This window comes from Erythrolamprus reginae, chromosome 7, assembly GCF_031021105.1.
Source record: "Erythrolamprus reginae isolate rEryReg1 chromosome 7, rEryReg1.hap1, whole genome shotgun sequence".
Lineage (NCBI taxonomy): Eukaryota > Metazoa > Chordata > Lepidosauria > Squamata > Dipsadidae > Erythrolamprus > Erythrolamprus reginae.
Genome location: NC_091956.1, coordinates 10,207,009 through 10,233,638, shown reverse-complemented (window position 1 = coordinate 10,233,638; position 26,630 = coordinate 10,207,009). Strand labels below are relative to the sequence as shown.

Here is a 26,630-nt window from a genome sequence, read left to right as displayed (position 1 = left end):
TTTAACAATTATTCTATAGCAATGCTCTAGATGTGCTGAACATCTCAAAGGCAGTAGTTGTGTCTTCTCTCAAGGACTGGGGAGAAAACAAGCAAGATTGTCCTGCCCTATTATCCTTTGGCCACCCTTCATGCATTGAGGACAAATTGTGCAACTGGAAATCTTTTGTAAGCCTCCAGCCCATGAGCAAGGGACATAAGTGAAGGCCAAAGGAATAACATGGAAGACATATTTTTTTAGTCTACTGTCATTTTTCATTCATTGCTAGATTTAGATCATAATCAATGCACGCCTATTATTTACTTACTTACTTACTTACTTACTTACTTACTTACTTACTTACTTACTTACTTACTTACTTATTTATTGGATTTGTATGCCACCCCTTTATAACCCTTGTTATAAAACCAATCATACATACAAACATACCATGCATAAATTGTAGAAGCCTAGGGGAAAAGATTATCTTAGTTCCCCCATGCCTGACGGCAGAGATAAGTTTTGAGGAGCTTATGAAAGGCAAGGAGGGTGGGGGCTATTCTAATCACTGGGGGGAGTTGGTTCCAGAGGCCTGGGGCCGCCACAGAGAAGGCTCTTCCCCTGGGCCTCGCCAACCGACATTGTTTAGTTGACGGGACCCAGAGAAGGCCCACTCTGTGGGACCTAACTGGTCGCTGGGATTCGTGCGGCAGAAGGCGGTCCCTGAGATAATCTGGCCCGGTGCCATGAAGGGCTTTATAGGTCATAACCAACACTTTGAATTGTGACCGGAAACTGATCAGCAACCAATGCAGACTGCGGAGTGTTGGTGTGACATGGGCATATTTAGGGAAGCCCATGATTGCTCTCGCAGCTGCATTCTGCACGATCTGAAGTTTGCAAACACTTTTCAAAGGTAGCCCCATGTAGAGAGCGTTACAGTAGTCGAGCCTCGAGGTGATGAGGGCATGAGTGACTGTGAGCAGTGACTCCCGGTCTAAATAGGGCTGCAACTGGTGCACCAGGCGAACCTGGGCAAACGCCCCCCTCGCCACAGCTGAAAGATGGTTCTCTAATGTGAACAGTGGATCAAGGAGGACGCCCAAGTTGCGGACCGTCTCTGAGGGGGTTAGTGATTCCCCCCCCCCAGGGTAATGGGCGGACAGATGGGGTTGTCCTTGGGAGGCAAAACCCACAGCCACTCCATCTTATCAGGGTTGAGTTTGAGTCTGTTGACACCCATCCAGACCCCAACAGCCTCCAGGCACTGGCATATCACTTCCACTGCTTCAGTGGAACTGGAATTCTTTTGTAAGCCTCCAGCCCATGAGCAAGGAACACAAGTGAAGGCCAAAGGAATAACATGGAAGACATATTTTTTTCGTCTTCTGTCATTTTTCATTCATTGCTAGATTTAGATCATAATCAATGCACGCCAATTGCACACATTCTTCACACTTTGAAAAATAAATAGATATATTAATATTCTAATGTAATCCCTCTGTTTTTTTCAACATTATAAATCAACATTGAAACACAGAAATGTTACGAAGATGTTATGCCTGGCACTGCAGCGGAAGAATCCCATTGAGAGTGACTCATAATCAAAGGATTTGTTCCAAAAAGACATTTGCGTTCTAAGAGAAAAACAACATGTTATTTATTCTGTCATATGATCGCGGAATTGTTAGATGTTATTTCTTCTGTGATTGCAGAATTATTATAACAACTCAAAAATTATTGTATTTGTTGGGGAATTTATTCTCTTTGACCCAAGATGCTTGGAGCAGCACTGTGATAGCAAAAGGTTGGGGGCGGAAAACTGAGGTTTATATTTCTAGCAAACAGGAAAAATGTAATAAGGTTAATGGGTGTGAATGAGAATATGGAATTATTTGGTAATGAATCATCTAATGGATAATGATCCAAAAGCTATAAGAAGAACTGATTTTGAAGAAAGAGAAAGGACAAGAATAAGTGAGATAAGAATGCATATTGTCCATGGACCCATTTAACATATACGGTATTTTTTGGATTATAAAATGCACAATTTCACCCCCTTAAAACAGGGTGGAAATATCAGTGTGTCTTATAAACTGAATGCAGCCATTTTTAGAAACATAGAAGATTGACAGCAGAAAAAGACTTTGTGGTCCATCTAGTCTGCCCTTATACTATTTCCTGTATTTTATCTTAGGATGGATCTATGTTTATCCCAGGCATGTTTAAATTCAGTTACCGTGGATTTACCAACCACGTCTGCTGGAAGTTTGTTCCAAGGATACGTTTTATGCTTAAGACCTTCCACCGTTCTTGCAGCCCGTCTTTGGACCCGTTCAATTTTGTCAATATCTTTTTGTAGGTGAGGTCTCCAGAACTGAACACAGTATTCCAAATGTGGTCTCACCAGTGCTCTATATAAGGGGATCACAATCTCCCTCTTCCTGCTTGTTATACCTCTAGCTATGCAGCCAAGCATCCTACTTGCTTTTCCTACTGCCTGTTCTGTCTGGGTGCCCCCAGACTTCAACACCAACTGGAAAAAGCAGCCAGATACGCTGTTAAAAGCAAAAGCACTTTATAGTTTGAAAAATACAGAGAAAAACCTGTTCTTCCCAACAGGCAGGCTATGAGACTTCACAGCAGAGTCCTGATGGCCAGACAATACAGCAGACTTCTTGCTGGCACACCCACCACTGTAGAGAATAAGACCCACACCTTTTCCCCCCAAGGTTTCAGTATTCAAAGTCACAAACCAGAATTCCAAGACGCCAAAGATCACAGCCAGGTCCCAGGACTCCCAAAGATAATACTCCACAAGCCAGGAAGGGTGGGTCTGCCTTTTCAGCCTTTCCAGAGAGCACCACACCCAAACCCAGCTGTTGCCTCTTTAGTGCTGAAAGTACCTGGCTAATTGACCCCTTCGTTGTGTTGCTCTTCTCTGCCGGAGATCTATGATTGCTTGTGCATTTTCATCTAAGGAATCCAGGCTGCTTGCTGGGGAGAGCTCCCTCTCGGGGGACTCTGGCTGTCCTCCCTCTCCCTCAGCCTGAGTTTCCTCCTCCCCGTCTGCCTGAACCTCCTGTTCCTCATCCTCCCCCTCTGAGCAGGAAGCCGGCAGAGGATCAGCCGTTCCCTGAGGGGCCTCAGACGGAATCACAACACTGCCCAACCACACTGCTCACCCATTTTGAGACTGTCAGAAAATTTCTCCTTAGTTCTAAGTCCCTTCTCTCCTTGTTTAGTTTCCACCATTGCTTCTTGTTCTACCCTCAGGGGCTTTGGAGAATAGGTTGACTCTCTTTTCTTTGTGGCAAACCCTGAAATATTGGAAGACTGCTGTTATGTCTCCCCTGCAGATGGTGAAGCGGTAGGAAGATGGGAAGGAGGATGGCTCCGTAAGACAAGCTCTTTTTTGTTTTACACAAATGTGATTTTTCTCCCCCTCCTATGAAGAAATCGGGCACCTTGTTGGTATTTTCCTGGTCGTAAGCACAGAGTAACCGAAAGGAAGCAGGCTATGAAAAATCACCGTCGGAGTAAATTATTTCCATCTGCCAAGCCCTGTAAATCGTGTGGACTTGAAAAGAGGAGCTCCAGTAAGGGCTCCGGAGACTCATCGCTTCGGATGTCCTTCTTCCGAGGACTTTATTCTGGAGCCAAGATTAAGAAACACAAAGCCATAACTCAGGAACTGGACCATGACAGAGCAACTGGACCATGGAAATGGACTCCTTCCTTTCCTTGATTGCTGCAAAACAAACAGCCCCCAAATCCCAGCTCTTTTCGCATTCATTCTTTCTTCAAAGCCAGATTGTGATCTCCTGCAAAAGAGATTGCTGTGCTCTGAAGAAGCCATTCTTCTTGCCCGGCGTATTATCACCACGGCTTGCCAAAAAGATGCTTGCTTGGGAAGAGCTTAAGAAGTGGCTGTCATAGGACAAAGACCATAGAGCTCCCATTGAACACCGTTCTGAGGTCTACTTGCCAACTGGAACCACTTAATTGGACCCAAAATATACATTTTATAGACAGTTCACAGCCACATTGCTAACTTGGACCATGCTGAATCTGACCAAAGACCTCTTGGACTTCTGCTTGGCTTCTGGAAACTCCCTGATGGTAACAAGGCAGGGAAGCAACACACACAGAACCAAGAAGAAGAACCAAGAAGAACGAGTCAACCTATTCTCCAGGGGAGACATGATAGCAGTCTTCCAATATTTCAGGGTTTGCCACAAAGAAAAGAGAGTCAACCTATTCTCCAAAGCCCCTGAGGGTAGAACAAGAAGCAATGGGTGGAAACTAAACAAGGAGAGAAGCGACTTAGAACTAAGGAGAAATTTCCTGGCAGTTAGAACAATTGACCAGTGGAACAGAAGTTGCATCCAGAACTTGTGAATGCTCCAACACTGAAAGTTTTTAAGAAGATGTTGGATAACCATTAATGTGAAGTAGTGTAGGGTTTCCTGCCTAAGCAGGGGGTTGGACTAGAAGACCTCCAAGGTCCCTTCCAACTCCTTGTGGTTGTTGTTGTTGCTATTATTATTTTATTATAACAACAACAACAACATTAATAATAATATCTGGGAGTTTTGTTCCATTTCTGATTACCTGCCAGGCTTCCATCCAAAGCACCTAGACTCAACCTGGTTTTATCTATTGCCTAGTAAATAAAGAGTGAATTTGTTTACACCTTAAGGTGCAGGACTTCAACAGGGCTTCAAACCAACATCACTTTGAAGCTGCTTCAAAACAAAACACTTTAAAAAGAAACCAGAGGAGCCATTTTATTGCCTTTGCCTCATTCTCATATCCTGGACACAAACTGTTTCAACTCCTATCCTCAAAACGTCCTTACAGAGCACCGCACACCAAAACTACTAGACACAAGGACAGTTTTTTCCCCGAATGCCATCACTCCGCTAAACAAATAATTCCCTTAACACTGTCAAACTATTTACTAAGTCTGCACTACTATTACTACTAGTTTTTTCTCATCATTCCCATCATCCGTTTCTTCCTACTTATGACTGTATGACTGTAACTTCTTGCTTGTATCCTCAAGATTTTTATTAATATTGTTTCTTCATTGCTTATTTGATCCCTATGACAATCATTAAGCATTGTCCCTCATGATTCTTGACAAATGTATATTTTATTTTATGTACGCTGAGAGCATCTGCACCAAAGACAAATTCCTTGTGTGTCCAATCACACTTGGCCAATAAAGAATTCTATTCTCTTCCATTCTTTTCCAGTCCACTCCATTCTATTCTATTCTCTTTTTTTATTATTATTATTATTATTATTATTATTATTATTATTATTATTATGTCAGTACAACACAGCAAACAAGATCACTATGCTGGATTTCGTATTTCATCACCAGTCGGGCACTTCCCAAGCACCTAGGACTGCCTGAAGTAGCGGCGAATTATGTTTGCCAATCCCAGTAAAGCAGCCTTTTGCAATTGACAGATGGAGATTTTGTCAATTCCAATGGTTTTCAAATGTCCGCTGAGATCCTTTGGCACTGCGCCCAGCGCGCCAAGTACCACTGGGACCACTTTCACTGGCTTATGCCAGAGTCGTTAATTTTAGATCTTCGTATTTCACTAATTTCTCTAGCTGCTTCTCCTCAATTCTGCTGTCTCCTGGGATTGCGATGTCGATGATCCATACTTTCTTTTTCTCCATGATCACAATGTCTGGTGTGTTATGCTTCATAATTCGGTCCGTCTGAAGTCGGAAGTCCCACAGTAGTTTTGCTTGCTCATTTTCGACCACTTTTTCAGGCTTATGATCCCACCAGTTCTTTGCCCCTGGTAAATGGTAGTTCCGACACAAGTTCCAGTGGATCATCTGTGCCACAGCATCATGTCTATTTATTTATTTGTTTGTTTGTTTGTTTGTTTGTTTGTTTGTTTGTTTGTTTGTTTGTTTGTTTGTTTATTTGTTTGTTTATTTATTTATTTATTTATTATTATCAATTATTTATCATTTATTTATTTATTTGTTTGTTTGTTTGTTTGTTTGTTTGTTTATTTATTTATTTAGATTTGTATGCCGCCCCTCTCCGCAGACTATGCTTGTAGTCAGTCTGTGCGATCTTTTTGCAGCAGCTGAGTATGTGATCGATTGTTTCATCTGTTTCTTTACAGAGTCTGCACTTTGGATCATCTGTTGTTGTTGTTATTATTATTATTATTATTATTATTAATATTATTTAGATTTGTATGCAGCCCTTCTCCGAAGATTCTGTTCTATTCTATTCTATTCTATTCTATTCTATTCTATTCTATTCTATTCCATTCCATCCCATCCCATCCCATCCCATCCTATCCTATCCTATCCTATTGTATTCTACTCCAGCTGTGAGATGCTAACCTCTGCTCACTCAAAATCTGTCATACATGCAAAAGAGAAGAGGCTTTTTCCTTTTGTTATTGCCAGTAGAAATAAAAATAAATGAAAAAATAAATAAAATGTATGCATCCTCTATACTAAGAAATGAAACGCTCCTCTCCCCCCTCCCCAATTTCAAGTGGAGCCTCGTCTCTGTGTACAAGAAAAACAGGAATGTTTGTTTATCCGTAGGAACTCCCTCCGTTGGCTGCCTGAGAAAAGCTGTAGGCAAGAAGCAGAGGTTACTCAACTTGGCCGTGACTGCAAGGGATACTAACAGGATGACCACCAGGAACAATGTCTACAAATCGGCATACACAGATGCCTAGCCACAGACATGTGGACGTGTGTATTATGTGTGTGCCATAAAACACAAACACACACACCAGCCTTCAGCAACCCCCAACCCCATTGTTTTTGAGTAGGGAAAGTTCACCAGAAGGTGCTTCGTTTTGCTTTCATGATGCTTCTCCAGGCCTCCCAAGAAGACAGAGAAGAAAACAAACCGAGCAAGAATTTAGGGCCACCATGCTGTATTCCACCCCACCTCTCTTTCTCTGTCTCCCCCAACCCAATTTATTGGGTTTTGTTTATTGGCTCTATTTATTGGAAAGGCTTCCAGGTTGCTTGATGGGAACAAATGTTCCAATGGCAAGTTAGAACAAATAAAACAACAGTGCTATCAAATAGAGACTGAGATAAAAGAGGCTTGTTTGATGCGGCCCACAAATCCCAGCAAGGAAAACATCCTGATGTATAAATATTAAAAATCAAAGCAGAGAAACAACTCACTGGAGTGCTTCCCAAAAAAAAAATCCACTCCAGCAAAACGCAGGAAACAGATCGGGTCCACTGTAGCCTCACCACTTAGTATGGATGGAGCCCCATGGAAAGCCATTCCAAAACCCCTGAGATGGCTGAAGGACCAAGGGCTGTGTGAAAGACTCCGTACGGGGTTGGATTCAAAGGAGAGCCCGTCAAGCCATTCCCCAAATCAACCCATACAATCCCCACCAGGATGGATGGATGCTTTGGAGGGCCTCAAAGGAATTGAGTCATCCCTCAACTTGACCTCAAGGAAAGCTTGTGGCTCCTGGCTTTCCAGAGAATAGAATAAAATTCTTTATTGGCCAAGTATGATTTGACACACAAGGAAATTGTCTTTGGCGCAGATGCTCTCAGTGTACATAAAAGAAAAGAGACATTTGTCAAGAATCAGGAGGTAGAACACTTCATAGGGGTCAAATAAGCAATGAAATCAGAATAGAATAGAATAGAATAGAATTCAATGAAATAGAATAGAATAGAATATTGACGAAGTGTCATTGGACACAAAGAATTTGTCTTTGGTGCAGATGCTCTCAGTGAACATAAAAGAAAAAGAAACATTTGTCAAGAATCAGGAGGTCCAACACTTCATGATTCTCATAGGGGGTCAAATAAGCAACCAGGAAACAATCGATATTAATGAAAATCTTAAGGATACAAGCAACAAGTTACATTTATACAGTCATAAGTGGGAGGAGGTGATTGGAATGATCAGAAAAAACTAGTAGTAATAGTCATGCAGCCACAGTAAATAGTTTGACAGTGTTGAGGGAATTATTTGTTTAGCAGAGTGAAGGCATTTGGGGAAAAAAACTACTCTTGTGTCTAATTGTCTTGGTGTGCAGTGCTCTGTAGCATTGATTTGAGGGTAGGAGTCGAAACAATTGATATCTAGGAAGCGAAGGGTCAACTCGGTTACTGAAGTCATATTTTTTACAGTCAAGTTTGGAGTGGTTAATATTAAGTTTAAATCTGTTGTGTGCTCTTGTGTTGTTGTGGTTGAAGCTGAAGTAGTCGCTGACAGGCAGGATATTGCAGCATATGATCTTGTGGGCAATACTTAGATCTTGTTTAAGGCGTCTTAGTTCTAAGCTTTCTAGGCCCAGGATTGAAAGTCTAGTCTCGTACGGTATTCTATTTCGAGTGGAGGAGTGAAGGGCTCTTCTGGTGAAGTATCTTTGGACATTTTCAAGAGTGTTGATGTCTGAGATGCGATATGGGTTCCAAACAGAGCTGTATTCGATGATGGGATCTTCAAGGAGAACGTCCAGTTATCTCTTCTTGAAAAAGCACTTTGGGGACCACACTGACCTGGATGATTGAGACACTCCATAGACTAACTTAAATTTGTCTGAGTTGGACTCAACTCCAGCTGGCCACAACGGCGTAGTTACTTTCACCCTTCCAACCTGTACCCAGCCGTAACTTGTAGCTCTTTGTGTGAGGCCCCTGTAATCTCTCCGATCCCCCTTCATCAGCCTCCTGCATTGCCTTCCCCTTCTCCTTCTGTCAATCATGTCAGGCTCCATCGGGTTTCCTAATGCATCATTGACCTGAGGTTTTACTTGCTGATCTTTGTCTCAAGGAAGCAATCATTTTTATCTGCTTCCTGACGGACTGATGTGCTTTTCTGACAGGTGCTGTTTAAAAATGTCTACAAATCCATCTTTGGAAAGTGTCTCTCTTGTTTCTTCCTCAGTCTTCAACTCTACTTTGCCTCTGGGAGGGGGAGGGAATGGACCTCTGCTCTAATTATTGCAGACTTTGTGGTAGTCAAAAATGTCTTTTCCTTCACAATCTTCCTTTGGCATTCCCTTGGTCTGCATGATTAATCTCTACTTAATCTCTTCTTTATCTCCACTCTGGTTTATTTATTTTATTATTTATTTTATTTTATTTTATTTTATTTTATTTTATTTTATTTTATTTTATTTTATTTTATTTTATTTTATTTTATTTTATTTTATTTTATTTTATTTTATTTTATTTTATTTTATTTTATTTTATTTTATTTTATTTTATTTTATTTTATTTTATTTTATTTTATTTTATTTTATTTTATTTTATTTTATTTTATTTTATTTTATTTTATTTTATTTTATTTTATTTTATTTTATTTTATTTTATTTTATTTTATTTTATTTTATTTTATTATTTTATTTTATTTTATTTTATTTTATTTTATTTTATTTTATTATTTTTTTTAATTAATTTTTGTTTGTTTGTTTGTTTGTTTGTTTATTTATTTATTTATTTATTTATTTATTTATTTTGTCCAATACACAATGAGAGTTTTAGTGGGTCTATATCTATACACATAGTAAAATGCATGATGAAGATTATAGAGGAGATACTCATAGTAAAATATATCTAAGAAAGAATAGAAAAGAAGATATAGGAATAGAAGAAAGGTATAGGAGATGTAGGAAAGCAATAGGACAGGGGATGGAAGGCACTCTAGTGCACTTGTACTCGCCCCTTACTGACCTCTTAGGAATCTGGATAGGTCAACCGTAGATAATCCAAGGGTAAAGTGTTGGGGGTTTGGGGATGACACTATGGAGTCCGGTAATGAGTTCCACGCTTCGACAACTAGGTTACTGTAGTCATATTTTTTACAGTCAAGTTTGGAGCGGTTAATATTAAGTTTAAATCTGTTGTGTGCTCTTGTGTTGTTGTGGTTGAAGCTGAAGTAGTCTCCGACAGACAGGATGTTGCAGCATATGATCTTGTGGGCAATACTGACATCTTGTTTAAGGCGTCTTAGTTCTAAACTTTCTAGGCCCAGGATTGAAAGTCTAGTCTCGTAGGGTATTCTGTTTCGAGTGGAGGAGTGAAGGGCACCACCACTTTCTGTTTTCACTTTCACAGTGGCCTCTTCCCACTTTTCATTAACCTACAATTGTCTTCACCTCCATATCCCACCATTTCATTTTCTAAGTTTGATCCAAGGTGCTATGCTTTCAAAGTTGTCATGTTGATAATTTACTGTATTTTTCGGAGTATAAGGTGCACCGGAGTATAAAATGCACCTAGATTTTAGAGGTGGGAAAAAAGGAAAAATGTATTCTGAACTATTCTGGTATAAGCTCAACTTTTCCCAGTCAGATAACTCAGCACAACGAGATATCCCAGATCATTTTATTACAGGAATTCTCACAATAACTCACAGTTATGATGCGATTCTTCTGCAGTATAATCTTTCCCATTGTGCAGGTAAAAAGAGGTTGAATTGACTCAGGCTCTAGGTGTAGCATCTACATGCTGGCTGGCTTAGTGAGTAAAGACAAAGACCCTCTGGAATGTTCTCTCCAATTACCCCTCATCCTGAGTCAGAGCCAATAGGAATACACAAATGTGGTCACATGAAAAACTACATTACCCAGAATACAATTTCACTACATTTTCCCTAATGCAATATCTTAAAGAAATATGCCTACAGTCCAACTATTTCTGTCTCTGGGGACAGCACATGAACCAAATGGCATAGTAATATATTATTCAATAAAATACCAGTGCAGCAGAATACTTTTTACAACTGTGTACACTTTTTACAAACTTCAAACTTGACAGCTTTAAGACTCGGGGACTTCAACTCCCAGAATTCCTCCTCCAGTCATGCTAGAAGGCAAAAACAGCCCAATTTTTTTGCAAAAAATGGGCTGCTTGGGGGGCTTTTTTTTCACAAAAAGTGGGTGGGCCAGGGGTTTGGGGAATCTGTAGACAGTTCTTGGTTACTGGGGGATGGCAAAAATGCTCCAATTTTTGTGATGAATGGGCCTTTTTGCCCATTTTTTTCCAAAAATGGAGGCATTTTTACCTTTCTCCAGTCCCCAAATGCTCTCTGCAGACTGAAAAGCGGCCCGCTTTTTTGCAAAAACAGGTGTGTTTTTGCCCCCCAACACCCAAGAGCTCTCTGCAGATGGGGAGTGGGCAAACAATTAGGGGTCTGTAGAGTGGGTCTGGGTGTTTAGGTCAAGCTGGGGTCTGGGTCTTTACAATATTGGGTAGAACTGAGTTAATTATATTAGTCCGGCCCTCTGAAACCATCCCAATTTCTCATGCTGCCCCATGGCAAAATTAATTGCCACCTCTGCTCTACATAAACAATCCTGCAGTCAGGCAGTAGGGAAAGCAAGAAGGATGCTTGGCTGCATAGCTAGAGGTATAACAAGCAGGAAGAGGAAGATTATGATCCCGCTATATAGAGTGCTGGTGAGACCACATTTGGAACACTGTGTTCAGTTCTGGAGACCTCACCTACAAAAAGATATTGACAAAATTGAACGGGTCCTAAGACGGGGTACAAGAATGGTGGAAGGTCTTAAGCATAAAACGTATCAGGAAAGACTTAATGAACTCAATCTGTATAGTCTGGAGGACAGAAGGAAAAGGGGGGACATGATCAAAACATTTAAATATGTTAAAGGGTTAAATAAGGTTCAGGAGGGAAGTGTTTTTAATAGGAAAGTGAACACAAGAACAAGGGGACACAATCTGAAGTTAGTTGGGGGAAAGATCAAAAGCAGCGTGAGGAAATATTATTTCACTGAAAGAGCAGTAGATCCTTGGAACAAACTTCCAGCAGACGTGTTTGGTAAATCCACAATAACTGAATTTAAACATGCCTGGGATAAACATATATCCATTGTAAGATAATATACAGGAAATAGTATAAGGGCAGACTAGATGGACCATGAGGTCTTTTTCTGCCATCAGTCTTCTATGTTTCTAGTTGCTTTCCTGCCCTCAGCTGAGAGTTCCCCTCTCTCAAGTCAAACATAAAAATAAACTCCACATTCTTCTCTCCCTTCTTCCCTTCTCTTTCCTGCCTCTTCTTCCAGATGTACACTTTAAATCAACCATAAGCTTTCTTACAAAAAAGGCAGGAGAAAAAATACATGGTATAAATAAAAGGGGTTGCCTTTCATTAATCAACCTCAGCATTTGGGGGGCAGGGGGGGAATTTATTGGTTTTTCTATCACCAGTTGAGATAAGGACTACATTCCTCCCCTTCTCGCTGATCCTCCTGCTCATTTCAGAAGATCCATGCGAGATCCACAGTGATAAGATTCTGTATTTCACAGAGACCTTGAAACAATAATCCATCACGGGGTAGAAACAGCTGTAAAGGTATTAGTATTTCTTCCCCATTAATACAGAATTCTTTTATTCTTTATTGGCCAAGTGTGATTGCACACACAAGAAATTTGACTTTGGTGCAGATGCTCTCAGTGTACATAAAAGAAAAAGACACATGCGTCAAGAATCATGAAGTGCAACACTTAATGATTGTCATGGGGGTCAAATAAGCAATCAGGAAGCAATCAATATTAATAAAAATCTTAAGGATACAAGAACACCTTTGAAGAGTGTTCGGAAACTCCAGATGGTGCAGAATAATTTAATAATAATAATATTATTATTAATAATAATAATATTATTAATAATAATATTATTAATAATATTAAAAACAAAAACAAAAACAATAATTTATTAGATTTGTATGCCAATCCCTCTCCGAAGACTCGGGGCGGCTCACAACAATAATAAAACAATATAACAATGAAACAGCCGCAAGAGCAATCATGGGCTTCCCTAGGTATGTCCATATTTCATCAACACTCCGTGGCCTGCACTGGCTGCCGATCAGTTTTCGGTCACAATTCAAAGTGTTGGTAATGACCTATAAAGCCCTACATGGCATCAGACCAGAATATCTACGAGACCGCCTTCTGCCGCACGAATCCCAGCGGCCGATTAGGTCTCACAGAGTTGGCCTTCTCCGGGTCCCATTGACTAAGCAATGTTGGTTGACGGGGACCAGGGAAAGAGCCTTCTCTGTGGCGGCCCCGGCCCTCTGGAATCAACTCCCTCCAGAGATTCGAAAAGCCCCCACCCTCCTTGCCTTAGGTAAAATGCTGAAGACTCACCTCTTTCACCAGGCGTGGGGATGACTACCTCCCCCCTTCGTTGTGTTTTCAGACCTCTGTTGCATGATTAACTAGGTTGAATGTGTACAATTGTGTAGTTGGCGATTTTATGACACTGTTTTATTAATGTTTTTTAATTGACTTTTAAATTTTTATTAGATTGGAAATGTATTGTATTATTGCTATGTTGTGAGCCACCCCGAGTCTCCGGAGAGGGGCGGCATACAAATCTAAATTATTATTATTATTATTATTATTATTATTATTATTATTATTATTATTATTATTATTACAACAACAACAACAACAACAATGTTACAGTCATACAGTCCTAAGTGGGAGGAAATAGGTGATAGGAATGATGAGAAAAAACTAGTAGTAATAGTAGTGCAGACTTAGTAAATAGTTTGACAGTGTTGAGGGAATTATTTATTTAGCAGAGTGATGGCGTTCGAGGGAAAACTATCCTTTTGTCTAGTTGTCTTGGTGTGCAGTGCTCTGTAGCGACGTTTTGAGGGTGGGAGTCCAGGATGCGAGGGGTCAGTCAATATTTTCCCCGCCCTCTTTTTGACTCATGCAGTCTACAGGTCCTCAATGGAAGGCAGGTTGGCAGCCATTGTTGTTTCTGCAGTTCTGATTATTTTGTTCTGCTATATTTTGGAAGTGGTGAGTCAGCAAAAGGGAGGTCCACCAAATGCTGTGGAATCTGTGATTTTTTTTTAAAAAAGACCATATATTCCCTTAGTCCTCCTTCTTCACACTTGGCACACCCAAGGTTTGCGTGTGGGAAGCAGAGACGCTATTCCGTTTTGACGTATCTGGTTTCGGGTCCGTTTGTTTATGGCCGTTGTAAAGCCATGGACTTTGAAAGCAGAGGGCAAAAAGGAGGAGGCCATGGAAAATCCCGGGGAAATCTGGGCAGAAATGGACTTGACTCAAACCTCTGGAGGGATTCTGAACTCTGGGAAAGGCTAAACCAAAACACCACATCCAAACGGAATGCACTGACCAGAAAATTACAATGAAATCAGATAAATACTTTGGTTTCCTTTTGTTGATATTTTAATATAAGGATGCAAAATGTTCCTACAATTATATGTGAGGTTTTATGCCTGGGAGGGGCCCATGTTTCCAAATGGAAGGTGGGTTATATAAAATGCAGCCAATTGCTTTCCATATTTTTTTATTTTTATTTTTATTTTTTTAAAATATTTTATTTACCAATATACAATGAATACATTTAATTGCAATTGACAGTAAAAACATATTGAATTACAGAAAGCAATAATCATTTATTTATTTGTTTATTTATTTGTTTGTTTGTTTGTTTATTTGCTTGCTTGCTTGCTTGCTTGCTTGCTTGCTTGCTTGCTTGCTTGCTTGCTTGCTTGCTTGCTTGCTTGCTTGCTTGCTTGCTTGCTTGCTTGCTTGCTTACTTATTTATTTATTTATTAGATTTGTATGCCGCCCCTTTCCGTAGACTCGGGATGGCTCACAACACAATAAAACAGTTCATAACAAATCTAATAATTTACAATTTAAAAATATTTTAAAAACCCCATTATTTAAGCAAACATACATACAAGCATACCATACATAAATTGAATTGAATAGGTCCGGGGGAGATGTCTCAGTTCCCCCATGCCTGACGACAAAGGTGGGTTTTAAGGAGTTTACGAAAGGCAAGGAGGGTAGGGGCAGTTCTAATCTCTGGGTGGAGCTGGTTCCAGAGAGTCGGGGCCGCCACAGAGAAGGCTCTTCCCCTGGGGCCCGCCAAACGACATTGTTTAGTTGACGGGACCCAGAGAAGGCGAACTCTGTGGGACCTAATTGGTCGCTGGGATTCGTGCGGCAGAAGGCGGTCTCGCAGATATTCTGATCCAATGCCATGAAGGCATCATGTCGAATTATAGTCTAAACGATATACATTTGACAATAGACCAAGACAAATAGACAAAAAAAGGTCGATAAACATACAAAGATACAGAAAGAAAGGAAAGAAAGAAAAGGAAAGAGAAGAGAAGTGAAGAGTAGGGGAAAGGGTGGGTGGGTGTACGGTAGATCTGTATTGAGATTATGAACTAGATATATTTTCAGCAGCTCATTTCCTTATATCTAATATTTGAAATTATAGATAAGTAAAAGAAAGCGTTGAATAAACCAAAATAAAGAGGTTTTAAGAAAGCCAGTCCAATTTTAGAGTATATATCGATGTCTCATACATCTATTGAGAAAGAAAGAAAGATTTAATACCAGATTTGTATCTGTTTGAATATATACAATTCTTAGCATTTGTTAGGCAAGTTGTTCGTTTTTTTCTAGCCAACAGTAGAAATGATCCCAATAGTTGTTGAATGAGGACTCAGTATTGTTTCTAACTGCCATAGTTAACTTAGTCATTTCTGCACAATATTTGATTTCCCCTATTATTAAGTCATCTTGGGGTATATCTTCATTTTTCCACCATTGCGCAATTGCTAATCTGGCTGCTGTAGTTATATGAATAATTAGGTGCACTTGATTTTTAGAAAGATTATTTTTATTTATTTATTTTATTTTATTTTACTAGATTTGTATGCCGCCCCTCTCTGAGGACTCGGGGCGGCTCACAGCATATACAAAAACAGGACAATCATATAAATCCAATTAATACTACATTAAAAACAACCCTTCAATTCAGTTAAAAGAAAGTAAAACCTACCAAACCAATCATTCAACACTTCATATTTAAAACATTCATTGCTCAGGGGGAAGATCTAAAAGTCCCAAGAGTGGCGGCAAAGATGAGTTTTTAAGCTCTTTCGGAAGGCGAGGAGAATCTCTGGGGGGAGCTGATTCCAGAGGGTCGGGGCTCCCACAGAGAAGGCTCTTCCCCTAGGTCCTGCCTGCCGACATTGTTTGGTCGACGGGACCCTAAGGAGGCCAACTCTGTGGGACCTCACCGGTCGCTGGGATTCGTGTGGCAGAAGGCGGTCTCAGAGATAATCTGGTCCTATGCCATGAAGGACATTATAGGTCATAGCCAATACTTTGAATTGTGCCCGGAAACAGATTAGTAGCCAATGCAGTCCGCGGAGTGATGGCGAGATGTGGGCATTTCTTGGAATAACCAAAACTGCTCGTGCAGCTGCATTTTGGATGAGTTGAAGTTTCCAAAAACTCTTCAAAGGTAGCCCCATGTAGAGAGCATTGCAGTAGTCAAACCTCGAGGTGATAAGGGCATGAGTGACCGTGAGCAAAGACTCCCTGTCCAAATAGGGCCGCAACTGGTGCACCAGGCGGACCTGGGCAAACGCCCCCCTTGTCACAGCTGAAAGATGGTGTTCAAAAGTTAGCTGTGGATCGAGGAGGATGCCCAAGTTGCAAACCCTCTCTGAGAGGGTCAATAATTCACCCCCCCGGTGATGGATTGACAGATGGTACCTCTACTTAAGAATGCCTCTACTTACGAACTTTTCTAGATAAGAACCGTGTGTTCAAGACTTTTTTGCCTCTTCTCAAGAACCATTTTCCACTTACAAACCCGAGCCTTGTAAACTGTAACCGGAAAAGGCAAGGAGAAGCCTCCATGGGGCCTCTCTAGGAATCTCCTGGGAGGAAACAGGGCCTCCACCTTCCCTGTGGTTTCCCCAAACACACACACGATTTGCTTTTACATTGATTCCTATGGGAAAAATTGCTTCTTCTTACCAACTTTTCTACTTAAGAACCTGGTCACGGAATGAATTAAGTTCGTAAGTAGAGGTACCACTGTACAAGCGATTTGTTGGCAGAAGATGAACCTGGCTGACAACTATAGGGATATTTTAAATTGCATGAGGTTTTGTTTTATATGCCTTTGAATCCTTGAAAAACCCAGAGAGCCTGAGGAAAGTGTAATCCATCCTAAGTAAACAATCTAGACAAATATCTGTATTAAAGGTTGGTAGAGACCGACTAAGCTTTTAGTCGGAAGGGAGGATTGATTGACAAAGAGAGGAAATTCTGCCCAATTCCCAGAGGTGAATTCCCCGGCCAGTGGCTGCAGGACTTCAGCCGTGCCAAAGTTTCCTCGGGGAAGATTCAGTTTTGTGGTGAGCCCCATGCCAGAGCCTGGCTTGTGAACCCTCCCATCATTCCCAGGGAGATGTGGTGAGGTCAAAAGGAGAAATGCCCTTTGTGAATCCTCGACTTATGGGGCAAAGGGAACAAGCAGGGGGGGGGGAAAGATTAAATTAGGCGGTTAAATAATCAAGAAGAATCAGATTTTTATAAAATTTGGGAAAGGATTTTATATATGGTTGAATAAAAAGAATGCTAAATGAATGGAATAGAAAGAAATGTTTATATATGAATTGATTCTCTTACAAAAGTTTTAATATATTTTATTTTATTTATTTATTTATTGGATTTGTATGCCACCCCTCTCCGCGGCTAACAACAGTAATAAAACAGCATATAATGATAATCCAATACTAAAAACAGTTAAAAACCCATTATTAAAAACCAAACATACATACAGACATACCATGCATAAAATTGTAAGGCCTAGGGGGAAAGAGTATGTCAATTCCCCCATGCCTGGCGGCAGAGATGGGTTTTAAGCAGCTTACGAAAGGCAAGGAGGGTGAGGGCAATCCTAATCTCTGGGGGGAGTTGGTTCCAGAAGGCCGGGGCCACCACAGAGAAGGCTCTTCCCCTGGGTCCCACCAAGCGACATTGTTTAGTTGACGGGCCCCGGAGAAGACCCACTCTGTGGGACATAACTGGTCGCTGGGATTCGTGCAGCAGAAGGCGGTCCCGGAGATAATCTGGTCCGGTGCCATGAAGGGCTTTATAGGTCATAACCAACACTTTGAATTGTGACCGGAAACTGATCGGCAACCAATGCAGACTGCGGAGTGTTGGTGTAACATGGGCATACCTGGGGAAGCCCATGATTGCTCTTGCAGCTGCATTCTGCACGATCTGAAGTTTCCAAACACTTTTCAAAGGTAGCCCCATGTAGAGAGCGTTACAGTAGTCGAGCCTCGAGGTGATGAAGGCATGAGTGACTGTGAGCAGTGGCTCCTGATCCAAATAGGGTCGCAACTGCTGCACCAATTTTTTTTAAAAATAATTCTTTTTTATATTCTCTGTATTGATCTTACAAATTTTAGTGTTTTCTTTTCTGTCTTAGAAAGACTTCTATTTTGAGCGGGGCAATTGTAGCCCCTGTATATGTTCAATTTTTGTTTGTTTTGTTTGTCTTTGCATGAAAAATTAATAAAAATATTTCTTTTAAAAAGAAAAAAAAGATTTAACGTTTTTGCTCTTTTGGGAGGGCTGATCTTTGACGATGGAAGGAGAAGGTGCTTCGTCGACCTCTCTTCCGCACTGGCATTCCCACAAACAACAGGCGTATTGTTTTCCCTTTGGGGCCACCCTGAGCTTCTCCTCCCGTGACACGCGTGTCAGATTCCAGGCGTGTCGTCGGGGTTTAGGGCTGATGAATGACGTGCTGTTTCTGAGAGCGGATCATGGGGCCGAATGAAAAATGCCTTCCTGCTTGAAGGAAACAGAAGGAGAGGAGTCTTAATTCAGGACATAATGTCCTCTTGTTGCGTTTGCATCTCAGATGACACCTAATCTTTCTGGAGGAGGAATCTCCTTCATGGGCTTTTTCAAGTTTCAAGTTTCAAGTTTTATTGGATTTATATGCCGCCCCTCTCCGAAAACTCGGGGCGGCTAACAACAATCATGAAAATATACAATAAAATCCAATACTAAAAGCAAATTAAAACCCCTTAATATATAAAAACCAAACATACATACAAACATACCATGTATACAGTTGTAACGGCCTAGGGGGAGAAAAAAGTCTTAATTCCCCCGTGCCTGGTGGCAGAGGTGGGTTTTAAGCAGCTTACAAAAGGCAAGGAGGGTTGGGGCAATTCTAATCTCTGGGGGGAGTTGGTTCCAGAGGGCTGGGGCCGCCACAGAAAAGGCTCTTCTCCTGGGTCCCGCCAAGTGGCATTGTTTAGTTGACGGGACCCGGAGAAGACCCACTCTGTGGGACCTAACTGGCCGCTGGGATTCGTGCGGCAGGAGGCAGTCCCTGAGGTAATCTGGTCCGGTGCCATGAAGGGCTTTATAGGTCATAACCAACACTTTGAATTGTGACTGGAAACTGATAGGCAACCAATGCAGACTGCGGAGTGTTGGTGTGACATGGGCATATTTAGGGAAGCCCATGATTGCTCTCGCAGCTGCATTCTGCACGATCTGAAGTTTCCGAACACTTTTCAAAGGTAGCCCCACGTAGAGAGCATTACAGTAGTCAAACCTTGAGGTGATGAGGGCATGAGTGACTGTGAGCAGTGACTCCTGATCCAGATAGGGCCGCAACTGGTGCACCAGGCGAACCTGGGCAAACGCCCCCCCTCGCCACAGCTGAAAGATGGTTCTCTAATGTGAGCTGTTGGTGTGACATGGGCATATTTAGGGAAGCCCATGATTGCTCTCGCAGCTGCATTTTCCCCGAATGTCATGCCTTTAAATTGTGACAATGACAGTCAGGAAGACGAGGATGATACCCTGTTTCCCCGAAAATGAGACGTACCCCGAAAGTAAGGCATGTCAGAGGTTTTGCAGAATTTGCTAATATAAGGCACCCCCTGAAAATAAGGCGTAGTCAAGTTTACATACGGTACGGTGGAAAAACATACGGTACCATTCAAAGCTGTTCATAGCGGTACCGTAATAATGTGGCGCCCCCTGCTGGCCTCTTCCATCGCTTTGTACCATCCAGTACAGCAGGCACAGTCTGCTGCTGTCTCCCCGCCATTACAGTCTCCACTACAGTGCGTAGACTGTAGTTCCTCTGGTGGCCGGAAGCTGCAATAGCGAGAGTATACTGTTGTACCATATAAGTGCCGTCGTTTGTGTGTGTGGGTGCCATACTGACAGGTACCGTACCGTAATCAGTGTACCGTACGGTACACTTTCTTTGGGGGTGTCAGCTTTTCTGCCTGTGAATTTGTCTTATTTGGGAAATATAAGGCACCCCCCGAAAATAAGACGTAGCACAACTTTTGGAGCAAAAATTAATATAAAACAGTGTCTTATTTTCAGGGAAACATGGTAGTAGAAAGAATTATCCAACGGGATCCAGGTCAGAATGAGCTATAGGTTCACGGCTATTAAGCGAATCATTGCAGTTGTTAAGTTAGTAATGTTGTGGCCTGTCCTTGTCCCGCTCAGCTGATCATGGATTCTGAGAATCAAGAGATGGGTATGTTTTGGTATCCTAGGCCAGTGTACTTTGTCAGAAATAAGTTCATTTCTGAAGGTAATATCACATGCAAGTACAGTGGTACCTCTGCTTAAGAACGCCTCTACTTAAGAACTTTTCTAGATAAAACTGGGTGTTCAAGATTTTTTTGCCTCTTCTTAAGAACCATTTTCTACTTAAGAACCCGAGCCCGGAAAAATTTCCCAGGAAATTTGAGAGCTGCACGAAGGCCTGCCCACTTTCCTGCCATTCCCCCTTTAATCCTGGCCATCTCGGGCTTTTCTGGGCTACCAGAGGAGCCTTTCGGTGGCGCTTAAGGAGGCTTTGGCAGCCCAGAGCGAACGGAGCATTTTCCTTTCTCTGGGCACTTGAAGAGGGAATAAACCACTTCACTGGGGTGACTCCCGCTGCCTCCCACATACCCTGTGCGAGATTGCCTCCCAGAGCGTCTGGGCATGGAATTGCAAAAGGGGGCGCTCACCTCACCTTCTTCCTTCGGCAGTGACTGTCCTCCTCTTTTTCCTCCTCCTCCCACCCAAATTCAGAGCTTTTATTGCTTCTACAGGGTGCGTTCATAAAGTAATGCAATTTTTTAAAAAAATGTAATTTATTGAACAGATTTGCACAAACACTTAAAATTCTTCAAAGTACTGTCCTTGGGCCTCTACACATTTTTTCCAGCAACTCTGCCATGACCAGTACATGCCCTGAAAAGTTTCTTTGGGGACCTCTCACAAGGTCTTCATCATGGCTGATTGGATCTCTTCTATGGATGAAAAATGGGTTCCTTTCAGGACTGGGAACAAAAAGAAGTCTGCTGGAGCAATATCAGGACTATAGGGGGGGCAGCGTTGGCACCTGGTGTTTGGCCAGGAACTCGCAAACTCATAGAGCATTGTGGCAAGGTGCATTTTTCATCCATAGAAGAGATCCAATCAGCTGTGACGAAGACCTTGTGAGAGGTCCCTGAAGTCGAAGAAAAATATCTTTTTGTAGGTGAGGTCTCCAGAACTCAACACAGTATTATTCCAAATTTGGTCTCACCCGCGCTCTATACAGCAGGATTATAATCTTCCTCTTCCTGCTTTTTAGACCTCTAGCTATGCAGCCAAGCATTCCACTTGTTTTCCCTACAGCCTGACCGCACTGTTCACCCATTAGAAATCACGACCCCTAAATCCTTCTCTTCTGAAGTTTTTGCTAACACGGGACTGCCAATACAATACTCAGATTGAAGATTCTTTTTCCCCAGGTGCATTATTTTACATTTCAAAACATTAAACTGCAGTTTCCATTGCTTTGACCGCTTATCTAGTAAAGCTAAATCATTTGCCATATTACAGACGCCTCCAGGAATATCAACCCTATTGCACACTTAAGATTCATCAGCAAATAGTCAAACTTTTCCCACCAAACCTTCCCCTATGTCACTCACAAACATATTTATTTTGTTTATTTATTTAGTCCAAAACATAATATACATTGAAGAGAATAGATATGTAGTAATATAACTAAAGGAACGAATAGAAGAAAAGATATAAAACTATAGGTGAACAAATTTGGAAGGAAGAAAAGATAAATGAGATAAGGAGAGACAATTGGACAGGGGACGGAAGGCACACTGGTGCACTTATGCGCACCCCCTATTAACTGTTATAAGTTGAGGACTACCTGTAAGTATACACCGTAACACCACATTTTCTTCTTTTAAAATGGGCAGCTGATTGTAACCCTAAAATGCATGAGTCATTTAGTGTGAAGATAATTCAATTATTATGGTCTGCCTGGGTGACATTTTCAGGTCATTGGCATAAGAGAAACAGATTTCTCCTCCCAGCTTCAAAGCCCAGAGCTGCCCCACCATTCTCTGCTTCCAGAAAGCAAAGTTAGCCTAACAAAAGGTTTGGAAACTTTTGGTGCTTCTTAATGCTGATGTTCAAATTTCCAAGATTCCGTAATTATAGAAACATAGAAACATAGAAGTCTGACGGCAGAAAAAGACCTCATGGTCCATCTAGTCTGCCCTTATACTATTTCCTGTATTTTATCTTAGGATGGATCTATGTTTATCCCAGGCATGTTTAAATTCAGTTACTGTGGATTTACCAACCACGTCTGCTGGAAGTTTGTTCCAAGGATCTACTACTCTTTCAGTAAAATAATATTTTCTCATGTTGCCTTTGATCTTTCTCCAACTAACTTCAGATTGTGTCCCCTTGTTCTTGTGTTCACTTTCCTATTAAAAACACTTCCCTCCTGCACCTTATTTAACCCTTTAATATATTTAAATGTTTCGATCATGTCCCCCCTTTTCCTTCTGTCCTCCAGACTATACAGATTGAGTTCATAAAGTCTTTCCTGATACGTTTTATGCTTAAGACCTACCACCATTCTTGTCGCCCGTCTTTGGACCCGTTCAATTTTGTCAATATCTTTTTGTAGGTGAGGTCTCCAGAACTGAACACAGTATTCCAAATGTGGTCTCACCAGCGCTCTATATAAGGGGATCACAATCTCCCTCTTCCTGCTTGTTATACCTCTAGCTATGCAGCCAAGCATCCTACTTGCTTTTCCTACCGCCCGACCACACTGCTCAATTTTTTATTGAAAAAAATTCTGGAGCATCTCCTTTACAAACGCTTGAGGCAACCAAGCAGGAAATCCAATAATGTTGCACTTGAATATTCCATTCTTTATTGAATACCTGGCTTCAGAACGACATTTAATGAGGATGCCTATGAAATTCAATCCTGATTGCCTCCTTTATTATTGCCGTCACAATCAGCTGGAGCATTGCAAATCAAGAATTAGCTTTGCAGGCCCTAAATGTGGGCAGCCCTCCATTCTGCAGTGCTAACTCTACTTCCATCTCTGCTTTTCCCTCCCTCCGTCTGGTTTTTCTTTCCTTAACAGAGTAATTCTCCATTTACTATTTCTTTTAACCAATTTGTTATTTTATTCCAGAATTTTTTTGCCTGTACGCATGTCCACCATTGGTGGTAGAATGTGCCTCTTTCTTTTTTGCACTTCCAGCATGTTCTGTCTGGGTCACTCCAGAAGCTATGACCAACCCAAAAAGATAAGCCAGACACACCGGTTGAATCCAAACACAGTTTTATAATGGTAAAGAGAAAAGAAGCCAACAGAAAATGTCCTTACAGGTCAGGAGAGCACTGGAATTCCAAAAGAAACACGAAAGCAATCGTTCATACAGAAAAACAGGATTTATTTATTTATTAGATTTATTTATTTATTTATTAGATTTGTATGCCGCCCCTCTCCGCAGACTTAAGGATCCTTAATGCCAAACGAGGCTGTTGAGCTAACAGACACAAACCTCCCACCAGTCTTCAAGGCTGCTGGGCCGTGAGCCAGGAACAAAAATGCTGAGAGAAAATGCAGATAACACCAACTCCTCTTTGATAACACTCCACACTGCCGAAATGGTTCTCATCATAGTTTCCTCTAAGCTGAGCAGTGAGCAATCGCTCACTTAAAAATCATCATCAACTCAGAGTTTTTCAAATCTGCCCAGAAGCCGAGAGGGAAAGAGTGAGAGGGAAGGAGAGAGAGAGGAAGAGAGAGAAACAGATAGAAAAAAGAGAGGAAGGAAAGGAGAAAGAAAAAGAATGGGAGTAAGGAAGAGAGAAAGAAAATCAAAGTCTAGTTTGAAACTAGCTCAACTATTTAAGTGGCATTTTGATATTGATTGATTGATTGATTGATTGTTTGTTTGTTTGTTTATTTATTTATTTAATATTTCTGTGCCGGCCAGTCCCGAAGGGACTGCCGCTCAGACACTATACTTTTCCGCCCACCCCCCCAAAAAATTAGAGGGAACACTGGTTCTCATGCCTTATAAACCCTTCCCTGCTAATGAGGACCACACCCAACTCCCAGGTGCTCCTCATTCAGCGCTGATAATATCTACGCAGTTGAGTTCTCCTTTGAGCTATGCGTCTTTGTCGCATACTAATGATAGCTTGTGCTTCGTCATCCAGGGACTCCAGGGAATCCAGAGAATCAAAGCTACTTGCTTGAGATAGCCCTTCCCCAGGGCTCCCAGGCCTTGCTTCATCTTCACTTTCTTGACTGCTGTCTCCACTGTCCGGCTGCAAAGAACTCTCCCCTCCGCTCTCAGACTCCCCCGGGCATGGAGCCAGCAGAGACGCAGCTGGTCTTTGATCTGGCTCAGGCTGAACCACAACACAGCATAATGGAGAAGTTTTTGGGAACATTTTTGACAGTCTTTCTGGCGCTAGGTGCCACCTGTAAAACATTTTTAATTGGTTTTCCTTGAATGCAGTCAATTTTGTCATCCGCCAATTATTAGTCCATAATTTTTCCCATTTTTCTAATTCAATTGTGTAGCCAAAATTCATTCCCCAGCTTATCATATTCTCTTTTACAACTTCCACTTCTGTCTCATAGCGAATCAAAAATGTATATATTTTACCAATTAATTTTTCATCATTTTTTAATAATGTCCTGTCCAATTCACAGAGTAATTCTCAAGATATTTATATAGGTTACTTCTGGTTGCATTATGAAATAATAATGATAATGACAGAGTTGGAAGGGGCCTTGGAGGTCTTCTAGTCCAACCCCCTGCTTAGGCAGGAAACCCTACACTACTTCAGACAGATGGTTGTCCAACATCTGCTTAAAGACTTCCGGTGTTGGAGCATTCACAACTTCTGGAGGCAAGCTGTTCCACTGATCAACCGTTCTGACTGTCAGGAAATTTCTCCTTAGTTCTAAGTTGTTTCTCTCCTTGTTTAGTTTCCACCCATTGCTTCTTGTTCTACCCTCAGGGGCTTTGGAGAATAGTTTGACTCCCTCTTCTTTGTGGCAACCCCTGAGATATTGGAAGGCTGCTATCATGTCTTGTTTTCATTAAATTAGCCATGCCCAGTTCCTGCAATCGTTCTTCGTATGTTTTAGCCTCCAGTCCCTTAATCCTCTTTGTTGCTCTTCTCTGCACTCTTTCTAGAGTCTCAACATCTTTTTTACATTGTGGCGACCAAAACTGGATGCAGTATTCCAAGTGTGGCCTTAGCAAGGCCTTTTTAAGTGGTATTAACCCCCCATGTGATCTTGATTCTCTCCCTCTGTTAATGCAGCCTAGAACTGTGTTGGCTTTTTGGGCAGCTGCTGCAAACGGCTGGCTCCTATTTAAATGGTTGTCCACTAGAACCCCAAGGTCCCTCTCACAGTTGCTACTGTTGAGCCTTCCAGAAAGCAGTGAAGACCTGGTTTTTCTAGCAGGCTTGGAGCCATTCATCTCCAACCTGGGTCCTCATTTGACCCACTAAGGAAGGAAGGAAGGAAGGAAGGAAGGAAGGAAGGAAGGGAGAGAGAGAAAGGAAGGAAGGAAGGAAAGAAGGAAGAGAGAAAGAAAGAAAGAAAGGAAGGAAGGAAGGAAGAGAGAGAGAAAGGAAGGAAGGAAAGAAGGAAGAGAGAGAGAAAGGAAGGAAGGAAGGAAAGGAAGGAAGGAAGGAAAGGAAGAGAGAGAAAGGAAGGAAAGAAGAAAGAGAGAGAAAGGAAGGAAAGAAAGAAGGAAGAGAGAGAAAGGAAGGAAGGAAGGAAAGAAGGAAGGAAAAGAGAGAGAGAAAGAAAGAAAGGAAGGAAGGAAGAGAGAGAAAAGAAGGAAGGAAGGAAAGAAGGAAGAGAGAGAAAGAAAGAAAGAAAGGAAGGAAGGAAGGAAGGAAGGAAGGAAGGAAGGAAGGAAGGAAGGAAGATTAAATCTTTAAAAGTTCGGGTTCGGCATGCCGAACACTGCAAAGTTCGGCACGAGCCCGAACTTTACAAATTCGGTTCGCCCAACACTACCAATAAATAAATACATGAATAAATAAAACCCCATCTGCATGAAATATTCATGTTTTCAAACATTTCTTCAAAGATGGGCCCGGGGACAAGATCTACCATGCACTCCAAAGGACTGCCATTCTCCAAGGTTTCAGGGAAGGAATTCTTCTCAGTCAAACACCGACGTCTGCTCCTGACGTTGCCTGTCCAGGGAGTTTGTTTTCTTTCGTCCCTACGGTCTCCTATGAGAAATAAAGGCATGGGACGAAATTGTTTCCATTGTGAATCCTGCACAGCTAAGACGTCTTCTCGCTGCTCTTTCTAGCCATCCCTAATTATAGCCGCAGATGAAAGCTGTGAGTGGCTCCTAACAGGAGGAGGAGGAGGATCAAGGATCGTTGTTGGAGGTGAGGTTACT

General features: G+C 41.6%; 1 pseudogene; it reads left to right on the top strand.

Moving 5' to 3' along the window:
- The window catches only part of LOC139170028 (uncharacterized), a 10,460-nt pseudogene extending 6,733 nt beyond the window's left edge, over positions 1-3,727 (top strand).
- The last annotated feature ends 22,903 nt before the right edge of the window (positions 3,728-26,630 follow it).